The sequence below is a fragment of the Myotis davidii genome, unplaced genomic scaffold (assembly GCF_000327345.1).
Source record: "Myotis davidii unplaced genomic scaffold, ASM32734v1 scaffold673, whole genome shotgun sequence".
In the NCBI taxonomy this organism is placed as follows: Eukaryota; Metazoa; Chordata; class Mammalia; order Chiroptera; family Vespertilionidae; genus Myotis; species Myotis davidii.
The window spans coordinates 674,471-686,392 of NW_006286677.1; the positions used below are offsets into that span (position 1 = coordinate 674,471).

General features: G+C 38.9%; 1 pseudogene; it reads left to right on the forward strand.

Moving 5' to 3' along the window:
• LOC107182228 overlaps nt 1-11,706 on the forward strand; it is a 50,298-nt pseudogene extending 38,592 nt beyond the window's left edge.
• Nucleotides 11,707-11,922: the final 216 nt, after the last annotated feature.

Sequence of the window (11,922 nt, forward strand, 5' to 3'; positions counted from 1 at the left end):
ACTGTTTTCCCCCACAAGCCAGCCATATTCCTGAGGATGGGTTGTTATGGAAATGAAACAATGCACAAGAAAGCAACTAGTAAGATATCCGAACACGGTAGGCAGTTCATGAATATGTCTGTCTGTCCATCTTTCCTTCCTCTTTTATTCTTGCCAGCTGGAGTAAGGTGGGCAATTTGATGTTAGCTATGAAAGGGAGCATAGTCTGCTGTCTTGTCTCCTTCAGAATGCTTCCAGTCTGGGCACTCAGCTCTAGTGCCAGCTCCTTCCTGGTTAACAATAGGCTGGAAGTGGATTGGGATAGCATGAGACTTCTCATTGGTTCTGCTCACATATACCCTAAAAGAATTTTACACTTTTTAAAAGTTGATCTCAAAGATTTTTATTATGCTATTAATTGCACGTCACAGGAATTGACATGTTAAAAGTTATCTTTCACATTCTTTTTAATGTGCACAATGGAAAATAAATACCATGCAATTTGATAGTTGCAAATGTCCATTTACAACATACATGAACGAACTTACCTTTTTGTTTTGTTTTGCTTTTTTGTTTTCTGTGTGTTTTTTTTGTTTTCTCTTTTTAGTTTTTTTTAAAAATAATTCTTTATTGTTAAAAGTATTACATATGTCCCCCTTTTCCCCCAATTGACCCCCTCCAGCCCACCTCCAACAACTCCCCACCCCCCTCACCACCTCAGGCCCTCACTGCCCCATTGCCTGTGTCCATGGGCCAGGCATATGCAAAGGTCCTTGGTTGATTACCTCCCACCCACTCTCCCCCCTCACTCCCCTTCCATCTGAGATTCCACACGCTTGAACTAACTTAACCTTTAACAGTAAAAAATTTTACAGCACTCTTTTTTCTCCTTGAACTCAGAATTTTCCACAAAAATCTATCTTATATTTAAGATTTTTAAATTGATTACCCTATCATTCTTATCTGCAACTAAAATATTGGAAAATTGATTTTAATTTTGAAATTTCATGTGACCAAGAAGCTTTAAATGTTTAAGAAAATTCTTAGAGACTTGTCATTGCAATTATTATTAGTATGAAATTAATTAAAACATCATACTCATACATTTTATACTTCTTAAACAAAATGTTACATTAGATATATTTAAATTCGATTAAATTATATGTGTGTTTCTTAATGTAATGGCTATGGTTTTGTTTTTTAGTTAGTTCATATATCTGTAATAAATTTACTGATCAGGATTCAGCACAAATTGTATTCCTGTTGTAATTTCTATATATGTAAATAATTAGAAAACATGTTTACATATATCATTGAAGTGGAAGGAATTCTGTTATGCAATGTCATTCAACTCTTTAAATGTTCTTTGCATTATACATCAAAAAAATTCTATAATCTAATGCTATGTTGTGCTCTTCACACAAATATACCTAACCAATGGAAAACACGAGGCCTTGCCTTCAATTTATGGGCTCATGATTAATATGAATAATTTCTATTTCAGAGTACCCATTGTTTGGTGCTCCAGAAGCAAAGAAGCATAGTAAAAACTGAAATGGGTAAGGTACATTCCTTTTATGAAGTGAGAGAAATCTATCTATCTATCTATCTATCTATCTATCTATATATATATATATATATATGCCAAGCAACAGGAATGACTGGTCATTATGACATGCACTGCGGCTGCCAACTGGGCCAATTGGAGCCCCCCCGCCCCCCCCACAACCACCCATGGCCCCTAGCCCCTGCCGGCTGACATTCCATGATCCCTGCCCCCACACTGGCCTGGCCCTCATCAGGCCCCAATCAGGGGCAGGGCCTGTGGCCAACCTCCTGCAGCCCCTTCCCCCCACTAGCCTGGCCATGATCGGCCCCCATCACGGCGGGCCAGCCGGACCCAACCTGTGCATGAATTTGTGCACCAGGCCTCTAGTAGCATTATAAAGTGAGATGAAAGGAAAAGCTTTATGATACATGGGCTGCAGACACATTATCAGGCAGATTCAGGGGTTTTCCTTTCCTGTGATGGCAAGCTGGGTTAATAACATGATCTTGTAATATGTAAAACAAAAATGGACCAAAATGGTCTTATAATATGTAAAGCAAAGTGGACAGAATTACAAGGATAGGCAAATCTGTAATTACAGTGCAGTATTTTAATATACTCATCTCAGCAATTAATAGGACAAGCAGACAAAAAAATCAATAAGGCATACAGATTTGAGCAGCCTGAGTAACACACTTGACATTATGCACATGTATAGACCAGTGACAACCATCTGGAACATATGCATCCTTCATATCACACATGGAATATTTACAAAAATTGGCTGTACACTAGTCCATACATCAAATCTCAACAATTTCAGAGGATTAAATGTAATGCAATTAGGGTAGAAATCAATAATAAAAACATAATGGGAAATCCATTCTTCCCAGGGACACGTTGAGAAAGAAGCATAGCTGGTGACTCCAGAGACCTGGAAGCTCTATCTTCTTCCCACTGGGTCATATTGGGTGTCCGTGGTGTCTGTCCACTTCAAAGAGTCCCAGAATTCCTAAGTGACCTTCAATCCAAATCAGTCAGAAAAGGAAAACCCAGGAGAAAAAGGGACTAAGTCTTGAGGAAGCTCTTCCCAAAAGGAGAAATCCACAGGGTCACTGTGCCAGCCACATGTTGAGCTGAGGGAGGGCGGTGGCTCCGCCACACAGAGCAGCTGGTAGTGGTGCCCTTGTGAGATTCCTCTCTGCCAGCTCACGTGCAGGGCCATCTACAGGCACTACATTACATGGATTCACAGGCCGTACTGTCTCCTTTAACCTAAGCAACCCTCCCAAAATGTTGTAAAGTCGGGCCTTCAACAGGACCTTGGATCAGATAACACTAATAAAGCAAGCACAACTGAGCAACAAAAAAGGGCAAACCTGGCGCATCTCTTGCCCATTTACAAGGTTGAAAACAGCACCCATCCAATAGCCAAAAAGGCTTGAATTTATCAAGACTACCAGAGATACCAGGTATATTACATACACTATTGTTAACTATCAACATCACCTCAAGTCTATGCTAAGCCTTAATACAGTAGCTATGCCAGCATAAGGCAAGACATTCAAATAGCTGCGTGTGTGTATGTGTGTGTGTGTGTGTGTGTGTGTGTGTGTGTAGAGCATCGTCATCAGAGCAATTCTTTTTTCGTAAAGAAAATTCAAAACAGTCCTTGCTGTCAATAGGATCACATAAATTATTCAATCCTCACATAAGTGTATATGAAATGTTGTATATCTGTTGTTGCTCAAGTTACTGAACATTTCCGGATTTTATTTCCATAAAATGTTCCTAGTTAAAAAACATATAAGTAATAGTCAATGAGCATTAATGCTAGGGTATTCTGAGTATCTTGCATCTTATTCATCAGTAAGTGGCATAAAAAAGGCTGCCAAGCCCTAGCCGGTTTGGCTCACTGGATAGAGCATCGGCCTGCAGACTCAAGGATCCCAGGTTTGATTCCGGTCAAGGGCATGTACCTTGGCTGTGGGCACATCCCCAGTGGGGAGTGTGCAGGAGGCAGCTGATCGATGTATCTCTCTCATCGATGTTTCTAACTCTCTATCCCTCTCCCTTCCTCTCTGTAAAAAATCAATAAAATATATATTTTTTAAAAGGCTGCCAAAACTTGGTGCCAATATTATATGTCCAATAATAGAATACTCATTTAGCTTATAATTAGGTATATAGTTGTTTACCACTTCAATGCCAGGCTTTGAGCAGCAAATGACAGTTTATTTTGAAGAGCAATCAGAAATTATCTGAATTATTTTAAAATTATTTTACAAAGGCCACTGAATTGACAGGCTGAGAAAAGAGAACTGTACTGCAGTTATTGACATCAATAATCAAGGGAGCCCTGGCTGGTTTGGCTCAGTGGATAGAGCGTTGGCCTGCGACTAAAGGGTCCCTGGTTCGATTCTGGTCAAGGGCACATGCCTGGGTTGTGGACTCGATCCCCAGTAGGGGGCGTGCAGGAGGCAGCCAATCATTGATCAATGATTCTCTCTCATATTGATGTTTCTATCTCTCTCTCCCTCTCCCTTCCTCTCTGAAATCAATAAAATATATATTTTAAAAATAAAAATAATCAAGGGAAATGATCTTGTTGTTACACATCTGGTACAGGAAGGACCATATCTGGGACATAGGGGTGTCACTGGGTGCCACTTGGAATAGAGAAATATTACGTTAGAATAGGAAGTAGTTTTTAAAAATAGTAATTGCAGGTCCAATATTAAAGGTCAATTAAAGACTAAAGTAACCCAATAAAGCCATGGAGTAACAAGCACTCAGACCATTCAGATATGAAGGTATTTTTCACCAGGTAAATAATCCCAACTGACTAAGGTACTGACTGAGAACCAGGGTAACATGGAATGGGTGAAGGATTAAAATATCAATGATAAAGTGATATCTTACCAGTGATAAAACATTAATGATGGCCTTGCGACCAGTTAAGAAATAAGAACTGGAAGATCGATATATATTCTTATGTGCATATTTACCATTGATACCTTTTTACTCTTTCTGTTCCCCTGGCATTTTGTGAGGAGTGTTGTTGGTGCTTAATTTCATGATGAATTCATAGACCATGAGAGGCCACATCCAAACTATGGGAAGAACCGAAATTCACCTGTAGATCTTGGATCTGAGATTAATGTAATAACTGATGGTATTTGCAGTCCCTCTTGTCAGAGGGAAGAAGGAGAAAGCATTTGTAGAAGAGAGGTGTTGCAAGTGAAAGTTATTAAATATAGTCGGAAGGGTGAGAATGAATGCTGAATAGTAAAAGGGGTGGATTATACTGTCCTGGGTTTATTTGCATAAGATCCATTCCATCAAGACCCTCTTCCCCTGCACTGCTCTGTATTTCAAGGCTGATCCCTAAGGATTCTATTTCCCAGGCCCTGGACAGGTTTGGTCAATGAGAGGTCCTGGACGGAGATTGTAAAGTGGGAAGGAGGGAGAATCCAGATATTTCCCCCAGCCCTAATCACTTGTCTGTCATGATTCTAGTTTCTGCCAAGTAACCCTGGCCCTGGACTCCGATTACACTGCCTTTCCCTCTCCCCTAAAGGTGGTAATGCCTTCTTACTGTTGCTAATTGATGGGCAATTTAATTCGCCCTATTTTATTTCTTGGCTTTCCTATCACCTTTGTAACCAGTTCCCTGCATTAAACTCCTTCTAAGTTTTCATATCGTTTCTATTTCTTAATAGTCCCTGATAGGTTAACTGTCCAAGAAGGGACTAGTTAAAGGATGATAATAATAATCACAATCGTTTATATTAATTAAGAACGTACTAAGATCCAGGAGCTATAGTAGAGATTTTCTATGCATTAACTCATTTAGTCCCATTTTATGGAGAAATAGCACAACTTCCCTGAGGTTACACAGTCAATGGCTCAAGTGATACTTGAACATAAGTCTCTGTATCACCAAATTCCTACTCATTGTAGTTATTCATCACATAATGCATATTACACAAACATCAAAACAATATTTTCAAAATATAAATTTATAAAGTGCCCATGATATAGTATTAAGTCTTTAAAGGTAAGATTTAAAGCTCCAGCTGGTTTGGCTCAGTGGATAGAGTGTCAGCCTGCAGACTGAAGGGTCCTGGGTTTGATTTCAGTTAAGGGCACATGCCCCAGCTTGCAGGCTCTATTCCCCAGTTGGGGGCATGTAGGAGGCAGCCGATCAATGATTCCCTCTCATCATTGATGTTTCTATCTCTCTCCCCCTTTCTCTTCCTCTCTGAAATCAATAAAAAAATAATTTTTAAAAAGTAAGATTTAAAAAGCTCAATGTATAGGTTCCTAAGAGGTTTTTTAATTGAATATGTATTTACCTCATAAATGATACTGGGTATGTCAAAACAAGCTATTTTTAGGAGGTGGAATTACAGGTCATTTTTATTTTCTCCCATATGCACCTATGTTTTTCTCATTTTTTAGAACATGAATGTTTTCATCTTTTTTATGAATATTTTGCATTTTAAAAAAAACTGGGGAGAAACTAAGATGGCGGCAGAGATAATATGAATATTTTGCATTTTTAAAAAAACTGGGTATGTGACCATATAGCGTTGAGGATTAGGTATGACACCTCCAAAACTTCATCAAAGACCCAGGCTCATGCTCTTCTGTGGCTCCATCAACCTTGATGTGCCACTTCAGGTCCTTCCCAGTTTCATACCAGCAGCAGGAAAGAGGAAGGGAGCTCCCTTTCCTTTGAAGGAGACTTCCTGGAAATGCCATACACTTCCATTTCCATAGCATTGACCTTCTGGTTAGTCACAGGGTCACCCCAGGCTACAAGGGAGATGGTAAATGTAGCCATTCACCTGAATGCTATTGTGGGTCTTTGGTAAAGAATGGATATGAAGGCAGTTGGCATTTGCTTCCACAGACCATTATAATTGGTATAAAATAAAAACACATAATGTTGCTTTAATTGCTCACATCCACTACATAGCACCTAACTAACTGGGTTCCATTCATACCCAAATAGAATGTTTGACCCTTTTGGCCTTTACAGAGGGTGTAGTATCTAGGGAAGTGATTTCTAAAATAAACTTAATTTTGGAATAATTTTAGACTTTCAGAAAAGTTGCAAATATAGTACAGAGAGCTCCTCATTTACTTGGTTTGTTTCCCCAAATATTATCTTCTTAAATTAGCAAGGTTCATTTGTTAGAACTAAGAAGACAACATTAGTTCATTATCATTAAGTGGACTCCAGTTTTTATCAGATCCACACATTACATTCAGTTATCATGTCTCCTTAGTCTCCTCTGGTCTACAACAACTTCTCAAGTCTTTCCTTGTTTTGTATTTTTTTCTAATGACCTTGACAGTTTTGAAGAGTATAAGTGAGGTATTCGTAGAATGCCCCTCAATCTGGGTTTGTCAGATGTTTTCTCATGATTGAACTGGGGTTACAGGTGTGAGGGAAGAATAACACGGAGGTGAAATGCCCTTCTTATCCCATCCTGTCAGGGGGCACCTGATATCTACATGGCATCACAGATGAGGTTAATCTTCATCACTTGCTTAAGGTGGTGTTTGCAAGCTTTCTACACTGTAGAGTTATTATTTTTCCCTTCCTACATTCTACTTTCTAGAAGAGTCACTAAGTCCAGGTCATACCTGGAGTAGGAGATGGGGGTATCTACATATATTATTTGGGATTCTCCTAAAGAAGAATTGCCCCTTCTCAGTGAGGGAGAAATTTTTAAGGCTCAGAATGGGTTGCTTTTGCTTCAAGACAATGAACTAGTGATGAGAACATCTTACAGGCATTGTGGTCAGTGCTGGGGATAACTTAATATATCCTTGGTTTCTAAGAACATGCGATCTTGTCAGAGACGCAAGAAAACCTAAGCAAACAGTCATGGTCCGAAGTGAGAGTTGCTCTAAGTGGTGTGGCTCAAGCTGCCAAGGAGCCGTGATGGCCCACGTGAGAAAGGTTTATTCTCTGTGAGAGAAAAGATCAGGAAAGATCTCAGGAAGGTAATGATACGTGAGGTTAACTTGTCTGGTTAAGCAACCAGCTGGACATCCTATTAATTATTATCCACAGAAAGGACCAAAAGTTTATAGGCTATGAAGCTCTCAGTGTTTGGTTTGCTGAATCTGAAGTGATCTAGAACAATTTTAACATTTGGATAGCTTGATCTGAGTCCTGGGAAGAGGAGTTTAAGAGACAGATTTGGAAATCTCACCTGGGAGAAGGGGATCAGGGAGACCTCAAGAGTGATTAAGGTCTTTACAGCAGAACATGAAGAGTGAAAGTGTGCCGAGGTCCAGCCCCGGGGGTCCAGGGGTTCCCAAAGGTGTGGACGGAGTTGGCAAGAATGTTTTACATGGAGACAGCGTTCAGAACGCTCTAGCTTTCTCTAGTCTCCGTGGATCTTCCTGTGTCTGGCTGAGGCCACAGAGAAAGATCCGGAGGCAAACTGAGCCTTTATTTTATAGTGAGAGGTAAACAAGGTAGTGGTCACCAAAGTTACACTGTTCTTGTGAGTTTCACTTGTTTACCTTGTTCTTGTGAGTTTCACTTGTTTTTGTTCTTGTTGCACTTCCCTCAGCCCATTAGCTTCCCAGGTAAGATCTAGGGAGCGTCATAAGGTCAAGCCTAAATTTGCTAAGAGGACTGTGCCCTCTAAGCTGGGACTTGTTTGTGACTTTGCCCACAGGTCAGTCTGAGGTTTAACCCTATAGAGGCTCCCCACAAAAGTGAGTGACAAAAGAAGAAAAGGAAAGGATGCAAGGGTCCCTCCTACTTATACCATCTCCTCAGGCACACTCTACCAGGAGACCCAGGGCAGGCAAAGGCACACCGTAGTGTTAGGCAACACCCACATTTACTGGCAGGAAAGAAGCATGGATGCACGGAAACCATCCCAATCTCAAAGCAAGCTAAGTAAGGATTTTTGAAACACTTGGTGGCTATGCTGATGGATGATGTTGAACATTACTTCTTTCTGTCTCCCTGAACCGTTGTGGCAAGATCTGCATGCAAGATTAAAACCAAGGGAAGATGCCTTTTTCTTGACTTTAAGATGCTCAGGTATATGTTTTTACTGATTATACGTTATATCTGTTCAACATAAAAAGTAAATAAAATTTTAAAGTAAGAAAATAAATAAAATTAAGAAACAAGTTATAAAAATTAATCATAATCCCACCCCTAAAATAAATTAACTACAACTAAAAGTGTTTCTTCTGAATACACACACATATACACACAAATGGATATCAAAATACATCTATTCATATATTTACACTGTTGAAAAATTAGAAATGATAGGTAACTGTAAATAAAAATTGAAGTCTGTATAGCCACCTGGAGGTTTTTTAAAAATATTTTTTTATTGGTTTCAGAGAGGGAGAGGGAGAGAGATAGGAACATCAGTGATGAAAGAGAATCATTGATCGCTGCCTCCTGCATGCCCCACAATGGGGATCGAACCCACAACCCGGCATATGCTCCAACCAAGAATTGAACCATGACCTCCTGGTTCATAGGTCAATGCTCAATCACTGAGTGATGCCAGCCAGGCTGGAGATTTTTTTATACCTATGTTTGAGTAACTTATTTTTTAACCAAAAAATGGATGGAATCATACTGTGTACATTGTTCTATAATTCTCTTTTAAAACTACGTTATCATTAATCACCATTATTACCATCATGAGCATTACTATTTATTGAAGTATATATACTTTTAGGGACGTATCATTACCCCTATGTCCCAGATAAAGAAACTGAGGATAATAGATGTTAAGTAAATTGTGATCTAGAACAATTTTAACCAGATTTTGTAGAATCCGAACTTAATATATATCAATAAGTGCTTACTTAAAATAGTGGTTTAAAATTAATTGTTCAATTTATTAAAGTTATACATACAAAATCCTGGTTCAATTATGATATTAATTATTCTCTTATTTTCCTTATAAACATACACAAATTTAATAATTGTTAAAAGGAGCCTGTGTTAATTTTAGTTCCATTTACAAATTTAATTAAATGCTTTAATGCTTCAAAATGAATTTTGAAATTTAATATAGTCAATTTTCTTTTTAAATATTTTAATATCTGATTTACAGAGACCTCTCCAAATTATTTAAGTAATATTTGTAAATTTAATGTTAAATATAAATATGATGACTGTAAAATGCCTTTAATTATTCCCATACTGTTTATAAAATAAGTGCTATTTAATATTAAATGACAAGTTCCAACCAATTATTCAATTATGTATTATAAGTTAGAATCACAAACCTAGCATGCTAAAGTCTATTAAACATTACAAATACCTTAAGTATCAAACAGAAGCAAATTCATTAAAACACAAATATTAATACTGCTTGTTAGATTTACCTCTTCATCTTTATAGTTAATTCTAAATATTTTTTAATGAAAACATAATTATCCAGTTCCCATTTGTGTAATGAAGAAGTAGCCTGTATTAGATTAATTGTTTTGCCAATAACAATTATAAATCCTAGACAAAATAAAAAAATAACTGTGTGAAGGCACTGGAGAGCAACCCAAAGTAGGGAAAAGTGGGAAGGATATTATCCTTGAAGAAGGGAAGTCGCTGGGTGAGGTCCACATTTAATCAGCTTTTCCTCCGAGGGCACTTCATGGTTTACTTCAGTGCCTGGGGAAATGCAGCTCAAGCAGAGAGCAGCAGTTTTATTGCTGAGATGAGATGAGAAAGAAGTCAGTTTTGGAAATGATCCAGGGGTACTGGAAATCAAATGGGGGAAATCCCAGAAAGGAAAATGCTACAAAAGAAGGAGATCCAAAATTTTAATATGAATGTTCCTTTAATCCTTGACTGACTCCTAAATTGTATACACACAGGCCAAGACTCCAAGAAACCCAGCAAAAAGAAAAAGGCTAAGGAACTAAGGATGAGATTTTTAGCACCTGCCTAGGACTCAGGTGTTTAAGTTTGGTGTTTAAGTCCAACCAAAATAGAAGAGTTTGGTAAAAAGCTTGGCTTACTACTGACATTCCAGAAGGGCCTCACCTTAATAGTAAATACTATATATATCTGAGGGCCAATGGCAAACTGAATATACCTAAGAGAGGCTAAAACTGAGCCCCCAAGGATCAAGATGATCTGCCAGTAATTTTCCTGCTGCCATAACAAAACGCAATACTCTTTAGAGGACTCTGTGATCTGGCACAACTATTTTCAAACATATGTACGTACATATACTCAATAGCCTAACCCGGAGTTTCTACAACATATTATTCTCAATGACCGATATGCAATAAAAACACTATTAGGCCTGCAAAGAAGCAAAATTGCAATTAAGAGGTTAGTAGAAGCAGATCCACAGGTGACTCGTGTTGGAATTACCTGTAAAAAAAAAAACTTTAAAACAGATACAATAAATATAATCAAGAACCTATAGGAAAATGTGGACAAAATGGGGAACATTTTTAAAAGAACCAGGAGTGGTTCTCGTCTCAGGAATGGGCCAGCAAGACCACACTAAGCCACGGGGGAACCTGGATGAATCTCCAATACAAACCAGCCTTCTCTGGGAAAGCTCCACTTATTTACGATGCCCCAGACTTTAGCAAAGAAGGGACAACTCATTTTAGCCAAGAGCAAGCAGAGACGTCATGAAAGGACTGCACATCCAATGAGGCTGACCAGCTGCATTTTCAAGAGTGCAGTCACCAAATAACTGCCCATCCTGACAATGTCGTCAGGCGAGGCGGCAGGAGGAGACCTTGGAAAAGGGCCAGCAGGTGAGAGCCTACAGGAGATGGCAGGGGCTCCGGGCCTGCAGCAGTGAAGGAGAACTTTTAAATACTTTTGATGTCACAAATATGATGAAAATAATTGCACCAGGAAGTGTGGGTGAATCCCTGGGCCATGCTGGTCCTGGGTCTCTGCACACCAGCCCCCAGCACAGCACAGCACAGTTTTTAAATTGGGCAGAGATGACCCAGGAGCAGGTCTCTGGGGCCCACGGCTTCTCTGCAGGCAACCAGTCACCCGTGGAGACATCCAGAGACGGAATATCAGAGTGAAGAAAGCAAGAGAGAGACTGGCTGCGGCTTTGAGGGAAGACAGGCTGGCCAGGGAGACAAGAGCCAGGAGCCAAGAAGAATGTTTTGATTTCATACAAATCTGATTTTATTAAACTTGCTATTATATCTCAAAAAAAGAACCAGATTGAAAGTCTAGAAGTTTAGAAATTCTAGATGCATAATTGAAATCTAATCATGAGGATTTTTCAGAGAACTCAGACTGACGTTCTACAAAATACTTGCCCTATGAACTTTTTTTTTCTATTTTTATTGCCCTATGATCTTTTAAAGTGTCAAAGCCATGCAAGTCAAGAAAAATG